The sequence below is a fragment of the Rhea americana genome, unplaced genomic scaffold (assembly GCF_003343005.1).
Source record: "Rhea americana isolate MKP2758 unplaced genomic scaffold, rheAme1 scaffold_59, whole genome shotgun sequence".
NCBI classification, from domain to species: domain Eukaryota; kingdom Metazoa; phylum Chordata; class Aves; order Rheiformes; family Rheidae; genus Rhea; species Rhea americana.
In genome coordinates, this window is record NW_028186745.1 from 2,433,828 (window position 1) to 2,451,260 (window position 17,433).

Here is a 17,433-nt window from a genome sequence, read left to right on the forward strand (position 1 = left end):
GGGAGCTGGACAGCTAGTGCAGCCCTGCCAGCCCCTCCAAAAGTCCTGAGCCCCCGCGGTCGGTCAGCCATGGGGCCTTGCGCTAAGGGTAGATAAGAAGTGCAACAGATTGCCCAGCTGAGTAGTTGAGCACCTACATCTTTCACAAATTTTAAAGCCAAATTAGATKAACATCTCAAGTACAGGTTAAACACACAGGTAATCTACTCTCGCATAGGATTTGAGCTTTTTTCCTACCTTCTTCCCCRTTTTCTATGGTTCTTTTTATTACAGCAGTTGCTCGCATCTAGGTGTTATATTGGGCCAGGTTTTTTAGCTGTGTGGTAGGAAAACACCAAGATGATCACAAAGCATGTGTCATATGGAAAAATTTACTGTGATTCTAACTTCGACGAAGTGTCCCTTCCTTGTGTAACTAGAAGAGTTTACTGCTGAGGAGTTTGGCAACACAGAAATGGGCATGAGGAGGCTTACACTGTGTGAATACAGGTTGTATGAGTGTTAATCCTCAACAGAGATTGTGTATTTATAGATACCACTCAATCACTATAAGTAAAAACAGGAGACTACACATAGGTAGCTTGTTACTTCCCTGCTATTTTTTTAATCTGTGGCAATCAATTCCTACTTGTAATATCCTTCTAACTTTGAAGATGGCATGAAAAGTAGTATGTGAAATCATGTTTTGTCTATATTCCAACATGTTCCAAGCCTTGCAGTACATAGTCAGTAAAAAGGATATACTAAAAGGCTCAAAGGGAGTTTACCAAACTCTCCTGGGACATTTATTTCATAATGTGGAAATCATACTTTTCACAGTGGCTTCTGCTGAGAATGATGGATGCAATACTGTATTTTATGTAAAACATAAATGTATTAAGTTTCTTGCAAGGTGGAAATGCCATTATCCTTAGTTTCCATCTGAAGAACCAGAGACAAAGAGCACTAGCTGCGTTTGTATAGTGGTAAAGCAGACTTTACAGTAGWGAGGTCCTAACTGGTGTATGTGCTCTAGAGTATTCAGTTTGGGTACATTTTTATGGTTGGGAGCATGGTGAGTTCCTAACCGTTGTATATTAGGAGCTACTGCACTGTCTTAAAGGTCGCTGGAAGGGTGGTTGCTAATTTGATTTTAGCTCTCTGGGACCATGCTCATAACAGCTTCTCTGATGCGGCTTTGCCTTTTGCACAAGAACGTTTTGTCAGCCACAACATATTCAGTTCAACGTGCATCAGGATGCCCCTGAATTTGGAATAAGCTGGTCGTCTCCTGTTCATCTTCCCTGGAGATTTCTCCTTGATGTGTGCTAGAAATGAAATGTGTGTTGAATACCATTTTTTAAACCTTCAAGAAATTTGTTAGTTGTGAAGCAAATTCTTACAAATATGGTTCAGGGCAAATTGACCTAACTGAGGACACTGCATGATAAACCATAAACTAGCTGTTCTATTTAGCTTTTAGAAAGGAAAAAGGATTGACATGCAGAGCAGGGACTTAGAAAGTTGTAAAAATAAAAACTCACCATGCAAACAATCACCAATTTCCTACCTAAAAGGACAAAATAAGTAAAAATAGGTTGTGTCAGTCTGCTTTAACTCCCTAAAGGAGTACTCCAAAAAGAGAGAGAAAAAAGTTAATTTAATTCTTTGAATTCATTTTTTTAAAGTTCTTTTTGCAAATTGAGCACTATAATATTCTCCAGTAGAGACTGGATTCATTATTCTGCTGGAGAGACTGAACTCTTTATTTACCATTCAGCTGTTCTGACAGAGAACAGTGAAGAACAGTTATTAGGAACTATACAAAAATTTTAGTAATCTTCTAGACTGTATATTTTCCTGCCAGTAGTGAAGGGCATGGGCTGTCCTTGGGGTTCCCAGTCTTTTGAGTTAGATTTTCTGTTTATATATTAAGGAGTAAATATATAATTTGAGGGTTTTAAAGGAAATTCTAGGTTCTCTGAAAYTATTTACTAGGAGATTTGAGAGATTAAAGTTCATGTTCCTCCTTCTGCTACTGAATTGCACTTGTCTGTGGTGTCTGCATTTTCTGAGGTCTACCTGGCGCTCACATTACGAAAGAAGAAAAAGACAGTGGGGAGAGGCCAGAGGGGAGGCAGGAGCTTTGCAGCGTAATGGTCTGCTGTCCTCAGTGATATCCTATCAGTGACACAAATATGGCCTGAACAGAGATGTCATGTTGGTTTATTACAGAGAACGAATACTAGGAAAGGGGTCAGGAGGAGACTGTAGAAGTAGCGCAATTGCTTGCAGTACAAATAAGATTCTTCCCAGGTGAAAAAGCTTACCTGAGACATAGCTTTGATTAAAGATCGTTTACTATTTTGCTCATAAATCTGATGATACATATTTCATTATGACCGAAGGAAATGTATGGACAGAAGATTTACTAATATAACATTTTTACAGCAATTTTACTGTATTAGTTTACAACGACAAGCACAACTATTTTATCTTTAGCTCAGCCATCTGCCTGACAGTCTAATCTCTCAGAGCTGTAAAAGTCTATTATTCCCATGGTATGTGTATCCTCCAATAATCCAGCTGGTGGCAAACAACTATTGTTTATTCCCTGGGGATAAAACTAATATTACCTCCTCCAACACAACTTTTTATGAAAACTCTGACAGACAGATCTCCCTCCTTTTTAGGCCTGTGGAGGTGGGATACTGGACAGATTGTCCGGATTGGCAGTGACCAGTATTTTTCCTAAGAGATTTCTTACCTGTCTTTCAGCAGCTTTGCAGATGTACTGGGTTCCTTTAGCATAGGATCTGGAATAAATTCCACCCTAGTATATAGGTGATTCATGCCCAGAAACCTAGCCTAGGTATATAGGGGAATTCGTGCCATTATTAATTACTGAGAAACAAGAATAAGTTAATTGATGACCAAGTAAAGGCAAACTCTGGTGTGTTTGCCTTGGAGGRGTTATTGTAGTGAGAGGCTCTGGAGTTGAAGAAGTGGGCTGTGTCCACTCRTGTCCCATCATGGAGGGATTCTGCTTGGGATGCTGTGTTCCTATGTAGAAAACAGTGTGGTGTGGCCCCTCCTTTGGGCTGCTTATTCAGGCATCTTTAACTAGATGCAAAGAGGCTCTGCAAGCAGGATATATACAACGTTAAAGTATTGTTTATTTACTAACACACAAATATGTAGRGTTTATTATTCTATGCAGAAGGACRTCCTAKGAGGCCCCGAAGAGTCTTTCCTGGCTAGGCAGGCACCGCTCATGAGAGGAAGAGTCAACTTCTGCAGCTCCCAGAAACATCTCTGCTATGTGGCCGAGTTGCCATTTCCCCCCAGCCACCTCGGTACAGGTGATGACAGCTKGGCTTGACAATTCCTGACCAGCTGCGGCTAATTTTATAAGTTTCTGCACTGGTATCTTGCCTTTTGACTCCATGAGCTACTAACAATCCCACCTGAACAGTCCTAACGCTAAGCTTCACCTCTGTTACCTTGCTGCAGATTTCCTCTTAGCTGTCGTTTAGCAGTGTGGGTCAGAGTCACAGAGCAGTGCCACGTGGGGGCTGTCCCATGGGCCCTCACTACCCAGGTAGCTAAATTCATGCCAGGGAGGGAGGAGGGGGCTGAGGAGAAAGAAATTTATGGCAAGGGCTACACAGAGAGCATGGTACAAGTGGCAACTTCCTTGCTGCCCATTAGTCTGCCTTTGAGTGACTTCTAGAATGTTTCATATCTTGTTAGACAGGTCAGGATCCTTCTGAAACACAAATATTTAAGTATATCCAGAGCCTGGGAAGTATTTCCAGAACATTGTTGAATGTTAATAATAAAACACCATAGGATGTATGATGTTATTGCTGACCAGAGGTACACTCTGTCCCACTCCGATCTGTAAGCTTCTGAATCTTAAGGAAGATTTGATGAACTGGGCGTAGGTAAAAGATATTTTTCTTTGTCAATCCCAATGAAAGTATCCTCTAAATATGCTGTATAAAATTCTCCAGTCAGAGCATGTTCTTGATTTTGCTTAAGGAGGACTCCTGAAGCCTCATAACACTGTCTTGTCTTACAGAGACCCCAAATCCCATTCTTTCACTTCTTGCTTTGCTCTTTGAACTCAAAACTAGTCAGAGGTCGATGAGGATGAATTTCAGCAAGGTTTATGTCTTTGTATGGAGTTCACTTTTTATTATCTCTATATAATCTATCGCTTACTGTTATCCAGAAAGATGATACTCCATTTTTTTTCCTTATTGATTATTGTCCTGTGTATTTTTCTCTTTTGGGAATGCTAACATACCAGGGTCAAAGAAATCCTGTGTTTCTTTTTTTTCATGAAAGTCAAAATCACTGTAAAACAAATCCTATCGTCTTCTCTGTTGCTGTAGAAGACATTGGAGAGAAGAACGAGTGTGAATCTGTGTGATGGGAACTAGAGTAAGAAAGTTAGAGTAAAAAAACAGCTTCTGATAATGACATTCACACCTAGATACATACCATATTGCAACATATGACTCCAAGGAAGATGCCAGTAAACTTGCCTCACTGTTTTTTCTCTTATGTAATGATCTTTTTTCTTGTCCTATTGCAGAAATTCCAAGATGAATTAATAGGCAAATGCAATTCATGAGATTTTTACCCACTCTRCCTTTGTAATATCTCGTTTTAGCATGTATTTTCATATTGGCTTAAATCCCTTTCCCAAGGCAATATTTGTATTAAAAATCTTTTTCCTTCATTTCTTTTGATCACAGCTGGCTTTGCTATAACATTTAAACTGTGACTAACACTTTTTGTTAACACTTAGTCCTTTATATGATACTTTCAAATTGTTTAAATCAGTGTTTTAAATTGAACAAGGCCTTAGAGCTACTCTGTAGGACTGTATCATTAACCTGTAATTGTACATTGCGTGAAGTACTATGTTTTCATTACTTTGGAAAAAAAAATAGTGACCTTGCAATTGACTCCTATATTTAACATTTTCATCTGAGCTTTAACACCATTAGAAATAACTGCTTCCATTGACCACAGAAGGAGCCAAAGAAGCAATGTAGTGTACTCAAATCTAATTCAGTTTCAAGCTAACAAAGTTAATAATAATTGGTGATTTACCAAATCAAAGGCCTCAGTTAAATGAAAGGCAAGACTTGTGCTTCTTTTTCTTTTTGTRGACGATCGACCTTGAATTTTAAAATGTACTATGCTGAATTTTGATTTTCACATCAGGATACTTAAAATTTCAGTAGCCAGTAGGTCCATATTGCCTTAAATATCAACCTAAGCCATTTAGAGATGGAGCTAATTGAATATGGGAAGTGTTCTTGCTTGTGAGAAAGCCCTAATTCATGTAGTAGTTATCTGAGAAATACAATTTTTTCCCCTATATTTGCCTAAAGCATATTTCCCTTCAACGACTGTCAGTACTAAATAATCACCAGGCCCCACAATCTTTTGTCATGTTCATAGGCAGCTTGAAGAGCCTGGTGTTCCTCCCATTCATCTGTTACGGTACCATCAGACACAAGGAAGGCAGAGCACGCYGTCCAAAACGGCTGTCATTTCAAGAAGATTGCGATGCATGAAAGCAATAAGGAATAATGTCTTTGCTGGTGTGACTAAGGATTCTGTACTGTATGAAGAATGTGTTTCACTTAAAACTATGAAACTTGGCAGGTAGACTTAGGAATTGCTAAGGCACCAAACAAAAACAAATATGGTGTTTTCTGATTGCRCACTAGCAAACTGAACACAGAAATTCCCTTTCCAGAGTTCCACAGGTTCTTAAAGAGGTAAGGAAAAAATTATTAGGAATGTTATTCAGATGGCAAATRTCAGATTTTTTTCTGCAAAATAAGTAAGGAAAGATCTATTTGTCTTAATCTCCAGTTCAAGAAAAAAAAAAGTGCTAAGACAGTTCTTTTTTAAGCTCATGGGCTGAGTGAAAATTTGCACTGTTGAGATGAAGTGGTGAAGTGGCAGAGTTAGTTTTTGTAGTACCTTCAGGGTAGATTCAGCTTGGAAAACTCATCTGTAAACATATCATCCAGGGAGAACAGCAGCTGAACAATCTACAGAAGTTCCTCTTCTTTATTTTTCTGTAATACATGTGCTTTCAATCCAAGCAGTCAGGAGATGAGAGAGGAGCAGCCTCCAACATAATCTATCTGTGTGGGCATTTTTATTGATCATGAAATGAAAGGTTAGTAACCACAGCATCTTCCAGCGAAAAACTTTATAAATGCTTGTTTTTTTACTGGAGTAAAGTATAAGCTTCAGTTTTTTATCGAAGAAATCTAAGTCATGTTGTTTTCCTTTGAGTGGGCTAGTGGCACAGTTTATGTTTCCTCAAGCCTGAGCTAGCCGTTCTCAGTCATCTCGTGAAACTTTAGAAAGGGCAAGCTGTCAGCTCGGTTGAGGTAGTTCGAAAGGGGAAATAAAGCTCTGAAAATGCATCTGAAAATGCTTCTGGTAATTTGAAATGGGCTTGTGTCTGTCTGTCTTCGGTGCAGTGAGCTAGAGCAAATTTGGGTCATCAATATTCCAGGTACGGAGAGAGGAAACTTCTACTTTGCACATCTTTAAAACCAGCATGTTGTCTTGCTCCCTATTGTTCGTATTTTTAAACTGTTAATTAAATCCTCTGACATTGCAACTGTTTAGATTATTAATAGTATCACTGATATTTGAAAATAATTAGATTGCTAATATTTTTATGATCTCACTAAGGGGCTTTTCACACTGAACTAAAATATGCTTAGTTTAAAAGGCAAGATAGTATATTCAAGTCATGAGTGTTTATTGTAATTAAAATATCTTTTATAGTTCAAGCTTTGCATTGAATTTTCAGATAATATGAGAAACAAAGTATTTCAGAGTCAGATTTTTTTTCTTCTATATTATTCTGTGATGATGCATTCATAGAGACCCACAAATGTCATAAACAGCCTGAGGCCAGGCCCTTTAAAAGTTTGCTTAGCTCTGGACAAGTATACCACCATATAGCTGAATGGAGGTTGTATCATGTAAAAGTTGGCCAAGTTTAAGACATAGCCATGCACTTACACAGTTTTTAGGAATTTCTGTCTTAATGTGACAGGTGCTTAAACTGTTAGTTTGGAAAGTCTTCCTAAAAACATTTGTAATGACATTGGCAATTGCATGGTTTCTTGATGTGATGCAGAAATCTTGTAAAGAAAGAAACATAGTGATTCAATTACACTTATTTGAGTTTGTAAGGGTGGAATTTTGYAGTTCTAAATATGTTCTAATATTTGGGAAAAGCAAGCATTGAAATCAGTTGATATTAATATTGTATGTCTATTTCTGGGAAAGGTAGTAGAAAATTGTCATTTAGGGATGGAGAGGAGAGCACTTGATGCCTTTTTGCTTTCTCAAAGGCCGACTCTTGTGCTTCTCATACTTGAAAGAAGGTTGCATATGCCTAGCTGGCAAAATACCTGTAAAGCAATATCCTGCCAGCATGCGAGGCTGCTTGTAAGGAGAGATTCCAGGGAGTCTTGATCCTGTGAACTGTTGCATCAGGGTAAATGTGGGATATTCTGTGCAACTGTGCTGTTGTGTTTGTTATCTCTAAGTGTTTTGTGCAGAGCCTGACGAGGAACTGACCCAAGTGTAAGTCCCAGTGCAGACTCTTAGCTGTAAAAAGGCTGAAGGTATAGACTGTGGCAACAGCTAAAGATCTATACAAACTCTGCGCTGGGAAACAAAGCAGCAGTATTGTATCACAATACTAATTGTTCTGTTTTGTTTTCCTCCTTTAGAAGTGCTCTTAAGAATAAATTCAGAAAAGTTAAGCTGAATCTAACAATAAAACATGCAGCTTGTGAGGCGGCATCTGACGTTATTCTGAAGTGCTCATTCTTTGACCAACAGGATGTGAATAACATTTAGCTTAGGTTAATATATATCTAAATACAGATGTTCTACTTGCAGGTATTACTGGAAAGGATCTCAAGGAAACAATCATAGTGCAGAAAAAAAAAATCAATGTTAAGAACTGACCATAATGACTATAGACAATGTAATGAATAYCAAACATTTTCCATATATAAACCCACTAAGATTACACAAATGAGGATCATCTGGGCAAAACCCATAAAACAAAATAAGCTATAGAACAACTAAATAAATAATTTAATGAACCTTTTGTAAGCAGGCTGCAGTAAGCAGGATCCTGATGGCTTTGCAAATATGAGGTTTTCTTTGGATAATAATCTGCAGAAATTTGTAGTGGATTAATTTGTAGATTTGCAGAAGCATCTCTATTTTTAGTTTGTTTAGTCTGTTAATCAGATAATACTGTATTTTGCTTAGTTATATAAAAATGTTACTGTRTTTCCATAATTGTGTAAGATGCTATATGACAAATAGATAATTATATATAGTAAACTTAATTAGGTTCATGCCATAATGGCAAAAAAGAAAAGTTTACAGTACCTCCAGAATTATATAAACCACATGTGTGGCAGAAACAACCAATTAATACAAATATATTAGATCTGTGTTTAGCTCATTTGTATGGAAACACTTTTTATGTCTACATATAATTCTACACGTCCTGATGGGGACMAAAATCCTGGCTCTGCAGACTTGAAGCTGTCTTTAAGAACTCATGCTTCATGATTTCAAAAAGAAATTTTTAATAGAGAAATACAATAGGTGATATTATAACTTAAATTTCTTTGTTCCTGTGCATTATTTTTCAATCAAATTGTCGTTCACCACAGAGGGTAATAACAGTTGTGCTGAAAATCCTTTTCTCTCCCCTTCACTTAGGGAGGTCATATGTTCACAACACAAGGAAAAGAAAAAAGTCATCTTTCTGCATCTCCTGTATCTAAATGCTATGRTATCACTTTATTACATGAAGTGGTTAGTATAAAAAGTGAGAAAATTGTTTTCTTAGAYTGAACACATCACAAGCTCTGTCATGGGATCCGGAAATATGTTTTGTTGCTTCCTTTTGTCTGCTTCAGTCCTGGGAGAGTTACCATGTGTGTTTTTAAATTGACCCTGAAAAGCTCTATCAAAATAGTTTTGTTAAAGTGGAAAAATGAAGCACTCAAAAGTTCTGAAATTCTAGACTTAAAGTTGCCTGTGTGATCTTAATGTTGGCTTCCTCATGCTTGGATGCTATCATACAATTTTTGATTACAAGSTCACATACTGTTCCCTGCCCTCCCAAAGGTTATATCTCATTCAGGGCTCAGGGGGGATAATGTTCCGTGGGTGAGGGGCTGCCCTTGAGATTTTGTTTTCTTCTCATTTGTCCATGTGTGCTTATAGGCTTTATTTACTGCACACTATTCAAAGTGTGGTCTGATGACGAGATTTTTAATTTCCTTAAGGGGTTTCCCATGGTTCTTATCACACTAGGCTMTGAGTAGTACACAAGTGTTACTAGTAACAACATAAAACAACAAACAACATAAAAGTATCTGCTAATTTTGGGTGCTGAGGCTGTGACAAGTTGTTTCTGATTCTTCAGATTACTTTTTATTACGTACCACTTTATCTGTTCAAGGCAGAGATCCTCTTTGATTCTAATTGAAGCTATGAGTTTTTGGCATTTCTTCAAATTCAGTACCCCAAAGATCAACAGCACATGATAGTCACCCTTAGGGGGCTAGTTTTAAATGATACAAATAATGTGCAGGAAAGGCAGGGATCCAGTCCCTCCAGGCAGCACTGTCTGTAGGAATATTGTTTCATTTCTCATTTGCCACATGGCTTCCACTTGCAGCAGCAGTTCAGACAGGGGCACTATGGAAACAACTTTTCTATATAAGCTGGATGATATATCCAGCTGTAGATCCGTTGTGTTCACGGAATGGAAAAATGCTGTGATGTAAAATATAAAGGTAGTTTAGGATTGTATCATGATGGATGCATTACTGCCCTGACAATCTGGAGCAGTAAAGCTTTTCCTTGGAATGCGGAGTGGAAAAAATCAGACAAGAAAGAGAAGTGAAATAACCCAGGACAAGTCTCGCTAGCGTTTTGATGCATGGAAGTGGGACTCTGTGTGCAAGAGAAGGCAGACTTTTACAGGTTGAGCAGAATGGCATTAAGTGAGACAGTGCGGATATCGGGGCAGTGTGATCCTCTGTACCCAACAAAGGCTTCGGTTCCCATTTCCAAAGACTTCCCAGGGACCTTGGGTCTACCGACCCCATTCTGGTCTTTCTCAAATACCAGACAGCTTTTTTCTCTCTTTCCGAAATTCTTTAAACTCACATTTTAACTTTGAATTGGTCTTGTTTGTAGGTGTCAGCTGTCTTGGGATGAGAAGAAAAGGTAGAATCTTACAGCGGAAATCCTACGAGCTCAGCTGACCTTGYATGATGCTTCTCTCTGTAGCTTTCAGTTCTGTGAAATGTGAAATTGTGAAATCCGAACYTTAGCTGAGCTAGCTCAGCTTGCAGCCCAGAGACCCTGCGTGTTCTTGGTTCTTATCCTATATAGCTGAGGGATCTAGGCCCCACATACCGAAAGGCTGTCTGTAAAAGGGGTAATRTGCCACCTAGTTAAAACAGGAGGAGAAAAGAAAAAGGAGAAAACAGATGGGAAGACACCCACAACAGCTAGGGCTTGTCATGCAGGTGGCCAAAACACAATCTAGCTAATGATGTGAGAAAAATGGTTTTCTTTGGTTGCCATCTAGCTCACTGGCAAGCTTCCTTTGTAGCTGTGTTGACAGACCCAAAACTGCCTCTCTCTTTTATCACATGATCTAGCTGCTGCCAAATTCCCTAGCTTTTCTTGTTCCAGTGAACATCATCATGCTTTACTGAAATCTGAGGAATAAAATTCACTGGAATAAATATACCTAAAGTTACACATGGATTTGTCCAAACGTTCACTATGCAGTGGGCAGTAAGGAACTTGTATTCTTTCCAATTTATTTCTTTTGAATAGTTTGTATTTCCACTACATATTTTCTTTGTTATTGTCAGCAAGGAATGGTCTCCACATATCCTTTGCATAGCATATTTTGCCATAGGTGAGCATTAAACTTTAAGTAGGATGCAGGAAGTTTCTGAGCTTTTGCTGTTTTTAGCAACTGAAATGCAAGCTGCGATGTGGATCATGTGAAAAGGCCAGATTACTAATTGGAAACTAGAACATCTCTGGAATAGGCATAAGAGAAGCAAAGTCAGTATTTGGTTTTGGTCAGGAGAGGTTTGAAAGCTGGTAATGCATTTAGGGTTTTTTTTGGGAGGGAGGGATGAATGTATAAGGAGCTCAACTGAAGAGGAGGCAAATGGGCATCACTTGCAACTTCTAACAGTCATTAAGGTGCTTGCACGCACAGTCATCCAGCTGGTTTGTTTCTCACTTAGCTAACCATCAGCTTGTTTATGAGTCCAGCAAATGAGAAGAGCAACCAAAAATTGGCGAAAATACAGCATGAAAGTTGCATTTCTGCTGCTTTCTGCAGCAGTCAGAATCTGGGCAAAAGCACTCCATAGCCAGAAAAGCTAAACCACCTATTTTCAYGATATCAATAGTTACACAAATCCTTAGATCAGGGTGTTCTTCTAGATAATTTCAGAGTGCTGTTACAGCTTCAACACTTGAACCAGTGTGGAAGAGCTTTTTAGTAACCCCAAACAAAAATTTTCCCCAGAAACAGAGACCTTTTCTGTATCCTCCAGGTAAATCCCTGTAATTGGAAGGTTTAGATTTTTTTTTTTTTTTTTTTTTTTTTTTTTTTTTTTTNTAGTTTGCTTACAATTGCAGCTCTCTTCTACTGCAAACTGTGTCAGTGTGCCATATATCTTTACTATACTATTGGTAAATCTAAATATTGTGAGAAGAAAAACCTTGCTTTTCTTGGTTACTGAAAGAGCACAAAATGAACCAAGAGATGCAATAATGAAAAGAATGGAAGGGATTAGGGTGCCAAGTAAAACAATCTTGGAGTAGATTGAGACTGGGATTTGGACAAAAAAAATGAAATGAATTGCCTCAGATCAAGGAAAACTGGGCTGATTGTTCAGGTAATCGAGGTGTGAAGATGACAAGAAAAGCTTTTAGTAATTTAATGAAGAGATTTGGAAGGCAATTGGGGAAAAGGAGTTGAGGAAAAGTATATTTCATGAGAAATTGTTATACATTAGTTAATAAATTAACATTGTTTGTAAGCCCATGTCATAGAGTCCAGGGTAGCAGCTCCTGTAGTCTGATGGGAAGTCTGTGAAAGTGGATTTCACAGTGAGAGAGTGAATGCAGATGGAGAAGTGGTATGAAGTAGTTAGCTGTGATCTAGAGAATGTATTGGAGGKTTTTTTCATGATCAGACTACTGAAATTAGGAGCTTCTGCTGGGCACCTCCTCCAAGAGGAGCCTCATTTCCTGTCTCCCCCTGCCTCTTCTCTTCCTCCCCCTGTAAAGATAAAGTCAGCTTTGGAGGATATGTTCTTTCATTGTCATTCATTGTGATTCAAAGCCCATATTAACATCAGTTGGAGTGTGGATTATTTCCCGATAATTTACCTTTCTCTCACATGTTTGTTTTCTGGATCTCGGGTCAAGATTGCCTTTTGGCTCATATAAGCATTAATGTTTCTTGTAGTACCATGYCACTGGAACAGTTAAGATAATTTCTGAATAATTGGTGCATTGTTTTATTCAGTTTTAAAGTATTTTGACATCCCTGATTCAACAGGACTATGCTGTGGAAAAGTATTAGCGACACTAAAAGACCCTTCATTAGCATTAATTATGAACAGAGAATATTGGCCCTACAGGCAGCTGAATGGAAAATATTTTAAAATAAAGATTTTATGTAGGTGGAAATCTGTTCTAATAGCTTAGAAAAATATTCAGGAATTTTACTGGAATTCATAGGTGGCAGATGCAAGAACAAAAATAAAATCAAGCTTGCTTCAGTTACTTTAACATACGAGTCTTAGAATTGTTTGCCCTGAGGTTACCTTTTTAATTACATTGCAGATCTTTCATTTAAATGTTAGAATGTGAAAAATAAATGGCAATTCTGGATTCAGAAGACTTATGCAATTGAAAGAACAGTTATGGGAAGTACAAGATTTTTTTCTGTTGGCCTTACTAAAGGGGAATAATCATTTATCGTAGTGTACGAACTATGCTGCTGTTTATGCAGCCCAGCATGCTGGTGACTGTCTTTGCTGCCAGGCACASTGCCTGCTCATGTCCAGCTTGCAGCCCACTAGGACCTCCAGGTCCTTTTCCACGGAGCTGTTCTCTAGCCGGTCAGTGTGTAACTGCAASGAGTCCTTACTTCCCAGGTGCAGGACTTTCCAGTTTTCTTTGTTGAATGTTGCAAGGTTGGCCAATTTCTCCAGCCTGTGGAGGTCTATCTTAATGGCAGCTTTGTCCTGGAGTTTATCAGTTACCAGTTTCGTATTCAGGTCATCATTGATAAAGATGTTAAAGAGTGCAAGTGCCAGAACAGACCTTTGAGGAAGTCCAGTTCCACCTGGCCTCCTGSTAGGAGCATGTGAACTAATGAAAGCAACCAATAATGGCAATAATTGCAGAAAATGCAATTTTATTCCATTTTCAAACTGCATTTTGTTAGTGATAAATATGAGCAGATAGGCCAATACAGCAGTTCTGGACTAATTCAATAACAATTCTGTATGAAAGCACTGAAAATCTCATTGTGGKGATTCTAGATATCCATTATATTCTATTGGAAACAAAAAGGCTRCTCTAGTTGAGTGTGAAAAAATATTTAAAATATAATTAAAAACATTTAAAGCTTTTCAGGGCTCATCCACTCAAATAATATCTTTGGTTTTGTTTGAACTAAAATGTTACAAAATAATAAAAATTCAGTTATTCAGTTGCAATTAAACACATTCCATTCATTCATCACACCGTCATGACTTGAGAGACTGTAGTTTGAACTCAAAATCAACTTTCATTTTGCTCTTTTAAATTTGTTTAATGAAAAATTGACTCCAATTTTTTAAGAACTTTATATCACGAGAAATACCTGCTTTCCAGCTTGTTGACTAATTAATTAGTTATATCTTCAGTAGCTTATGTTCTGCTCTRGTCAGTTCCCACACTACTTAAAGTTTTATAGAGCTGTTATATTAGACAATATTTGAATAATTTTTATTAAATAATGATCATTAGAAGAGCTTTGCTTTCACTTCTRTGACCTTTATAATATCTATATCCTTTCTGTGTGTATTTAATAATTTTGGAGTGCTCAGAAGGTCTGCTGAATTCACTTAGATTTGTGGCCTTTCTGACATGATCTCAGATACAACTAAATGATTATGACTAGATTTTTTTCAGAACCGGAAAGTGATAGAAATAATAATAATAAKAAGAAAAGATACTGTCCCTTGCTTATCAGTATTTATTTTAAGAAAATGTGTTCCTACATATTAGTAATAATGATAAATAAATTTATTAACTGAGTTAACATCCATTCTTACCTAAACTATCACTTATAATTTTCTGTTCAGTTATGCATAAGGATTCACAAAGAAAACTCGTACATATTGGGTTTGTTTCATCCAATTTAACTAAAATCATGTTAATTATAGCTTTCAAAGTTTATGTCCGTCTCCAGAAAATCACTGTGATCTTTGTTAGTAAGTTATTTAGCTAGTGTTTTGGGACTCTTATGCTATCTGAAAGTTATTTGTAATAGAATGTGTTTTCAAAGGATTATAGTGAATGATATAAATAATTCACTCATAGACACATTTTTGTTCTTTTTTGTGAGTCATCTGAAAGATATTTTAATTAAGGTATTGTTAATTTTTTCCTCATTTTTTTTATTTCCCTTTTGAAATAGTAGTAGTAAGTAGGAGTAATGGCATTTCGTGCCATTCAAAATATTATATTTGCTGGTARTTTGTTTTGTCTTTATGTATATTAGGCTAGAGTCAAGATGTAGTAGTAAATAGTGATATTTGGTTAATGTATCTGTGCCATCTGTTACTTTTTTTTTTTTAGCTTTTGTGTTCCACATTTTCACAATGCAAATTGTCATCAATAAAGAGAGCTAAGACGATCACTTAGTCGCATCATTCCAGGAATTAGAATTTTAAGAAAAATAAATTGCCAGTACTCACAGTAATTCTGAACTGTGAGAACTGGTAAAAGTAGCAGCGGATCTATTTTTAAGGGAGTACAGTAATCCTGAGATTTCAGAGTTGCTGTCTAATCTGGAAGGATTCTGCAACCTTTAGAAACCATTTATTTAAGCTGTTTACAGGAACTGTTAGATAGCCTTAAACTTGCATGTCACCCTATTGATTTATGTGGTTGGTTTTCCTCTAAAACAAAAATCAAACAGAAATTCATAAAGAGTGGGATTTTTTAGCAATAGGCTTTTCTTCTTGTCAATCTATATCAGACTCTTTTTAAAGTGCAGAATTTGTAACATTAGCTTTTCTAATTATGGAAGTTATGATTCGTAGCAGTGGAATAAAACTTTGAGATACACACAGATTTTTTTGTGGAAATTAAATATTGATATCAGAGCATAGATGCTTAAGATGAACAGACCATAAGTGCGTGTTCAGGGATGGTGCCACCTCAGAAACAGTTTTGGTAGAGTGCCGTATGGGATGGAAATGCTTGAGAGGGCACCACARCCACAGTCAGAAAATAAATAAATAGCTTTACACAACACAAAGGCTCATGTACTGAACTCGGTGACAGTGAGATTGAATGTGTTGCTTCTTTGACCTAGAAAGAGTCCTGAGACAGTGACAACACCATTTAACAACCTGACTTAATGCAAGGCTCAAAACATAATAATAAGGTAATTGTGACAGATTTATTATTATTTATCACATACTGTTTTTCCTACTAAGTCTCATTTCCTTATGTGTGATGGAGCAGATGCATATCATTTCTTTAACCACTGAAATGTAGCCACCTCAAAAAAGGAAAACTGAAACTATTTAGCTGTGCATGAAAACAATATTTACTATTTTAAAAAGGTACAAGAGGCCAATAAACAACATTTTAAAAGTATTTTGCAGGTTTAACAGAAATTTTTTCTCTACTCCTGCATGCAGGGCATGTATCTGAGAAACAGTGCCGTAGAAAAATCCTCTGATAACAGCAACAGTAGCTGAGAGAGAACAGTATACTCTTTCCTTTCACGTGCATCATTAAAGCAATGATTTGTTAGTGGGATGAAATAACTACATTAAGACTTTTGGGTTACCCCATATGTCTTTAAGTGAGGCAGAATTCAGTGTCTCTGATCATAGTTTATTTTGATTCAAAGAATTGTGCTGGTTAATAAATAAACAGACTTGTTTCACATTGAAAATATATGTTTTTCAAATGAAACTGAGCAAGCAGTTAACTTACTGGAGTCTTCTTGAAAAAACAAAACCAACMGTATTCTTTAAGAGGAAAGATGATATTGTGTAAGGCCTAACTGGAAAATATAAAAATATTCAATGCATGCCACAGGAACGAGGATTTCATACTTTGGGGTAAGTAATTTATAATTTGAGGTGTTCCAAAATTAACAGAAAGAAATGTTACTAGYAAAAGATATTTTGGATTTTTATTCATCTCTGAAGGGCTAGAAGGGGAAATAATATTTAAATGGAAAGTAAACAAATTTATAGAAACCTAAATAGCCTACTTCAAAACATGGAAAATCAATCCACATGCTTAATCAAGGTTTTTGAAAGATAAACGGAATATCCCCCCCCCTGCACCCCCCCAAAAAAATGAATAATGTCTGAAATAGGAAGTCTGAAAATGTTTCCTTGAATTGTTTAGACTACTGAGAGGAAGCAGCAGGAACCAAAAGTATATAACTCTTAGAGCACACTTAAACTGAGTTAATATATTAGAAAAATGCAATCTTTTTCTTTTTTTTTTTTTTTTTTTTTGCCAGAACCTGTCATAGTAAGAGAAGAAACTGAGACAAGTTTAAATAATTTAAATTCAACCAGCTTATAACCCCTGAGGTTATGTCACTAAGTTTTATCAGGATTCAAAGAGAGCAAAGCATGTTATCATGGAGGTAATGAGAGCTAGCAAATAGTAAGGATACTAGCACTGTAAATTAAGATATAGTGAACTGGAGTAGGAAATATTATCTTGGTAGTACTGTATTTATATTATACTTAATCTTTTCTATATAAGAGACATCAATCATAGTCACTGACAGTGCTAACTAATAAGCATTTTTGTGAGCATGAGGCAGCATACTGAAAACYAGTTCGTTCACATCCGTACTAGGACATTGACGTGAATATGATTGATTGGATAACAAAAAAATAATGCACTCCCCATGAAGGAAGTAGTGTCTAAGTACAAATCTTTTAAGGAATCAGTTCTAAGTGCAAAATGGTTTACTTATAATTGGTAGATACAATTCATTTGGTCATTTATGAAACAGGATGGGGACAAACTCTTTTCAAGAGGCAATGG

The 17,433-nt window shown here is 36.9% G+C and overlaps 1 protein-coding gene across 9 annotated transcripts in view; it reads left to right on the plus strand.

Annotated features, from left to right (window-relative positions):
* Window positions 1–17,433, plus strand: part of DMD (dystrophin) — a 1,137,868-nt gene that overhangs the window by 142,680 nt on the left and 977,755 nt on the right. The window lies entirely within an intron of this gene.